Source organism: Orycteropus afer, unplaced genomic scaffold, assembly GCF_000298275.1.
Source record: "Orycteropus afer afer isolate SDZICR_OR568_19922 unplaced genomic scaffold, OryAfe1.0 scaffold00218, whole genome shotgun sequence".
Taxonomy (NCBI): domain Eukaryota; kingdom Metazoa; phylum Chordata; class Mammalia; order Tubulidentata; family Orycteropodidae; genus Orycteropus; species Orycteropus afer.
The window spans coordinates 1,688,424-1,689,751 of record NW_006921805.1 but is presented as its reverse complement, the minus strand read 5'-3'; positions in this window follow the sequence as shown (position 1 = coordinate 1,689,751).

The following is a 1,328-nucleotide window of genomic DNA, read 5'->3' as shown; positions in this document are numbered from 1 at the left end:
AATTCTTTAGAATTCCTTATCAGAGAGTTCTAATGCTGCTTCTTCCTCAGGGATGTGTTCTGGATGTGTATCCTGTTCCCTTGTTTCTACCACTTTATCTTGCTTCTTTGTGTGGACTGTGATGGTCTGTTGTTTCCGAGGCATCATGGCATTGTATTTAGATCTCTGTTAACTGTTTGTGAAGAGCATCAAAGGGTGGTTCAGGCTCTTCTTGGTGGGTTTTTTTTTTTATCGTTGGCCCGTTGGTGTAGAAGGAGGAAGTGGCTCTCACTCAGTAAGTGAAGTTGTAGGAGGTGTGGGTGTAGTTGTGTCTTATGGGGCTGTTGTTGTCTCCCACTCAGTTAGACACAAATTACAATTGAATAACCATCAAAAAACTAAAAAACCATCAAAAAACTAAAAGCCCATGGACGAAAAACACACCACGTAATCACACAGGAACAACAACAACAAAAAAGGGAATAAAAAAAAAAAAAAGAAAAAAGGGAATAAAAAAGAAGAAAAAACAAGAAAACCTGCAAAATCTTGGGATAGGGCACTAAGAAAGAAAAAGTAGAGAAGGATAATAATAAATGAAAAATTAATGAGAAAAATGCAAAAAGAAAATCAAGGAACAGGGTTAACCATGAGAAAAAATGGGGGGGGAACCCTTAAATTAAAAAAATAAAAATTTCAACCAGGCACAGGGAAAAGAAAAAATGCTGAAAACTAGGACCTGGAAAGGGGAAGATTAAGAATAATAAGAAAAAGGACAAAAGTATTAATAATATTAGTTGTTTTAAAACAAATAGAAGCAAACTAATCACCAGAAAAAAGAAAGCAAAAAATAAAAAAAGAGAAAAAAATAAAATAAAATAAAAAAATTGGTGGAGGAAAGGGCAGGGCACCCAGGCTCCATCTGAGCACATAGACTATGATGGAGTTCCTGTGCACCCAGAAGGTAGGTGGTAGTGGGGGATGGCCGCACTTCCCTTTAAACAAGAGGAATGTCATACCTCGTCAGTCTTGCAGGTCTTGAGTGTCCTTGGTGTTGTTGGAAAGCATAACGTGTTCTTAAGCCCCAGTAATCTGTAAGAGCGCTGTCTCTTTAAATATCCAAAGTAGTCAAGCCGCTTTTTAAACCTTCAAAATGGCGGACAGCAAAAGTCCACAACTCAGCCCACCTTTCTCTTCACCTTCTCCGTTTGTTCCCCAGCAACTGTGCACAGTCCTCCATGCAGTCCCTGGTTAGCAGGGTGATTTTTAGGTTAATTCTTAGGTCCTACCACCACTCAGGAATCTCCAAGCTGTCTGTGCCATCGGGATCGCTCAGGATTGCTGCCAGACCG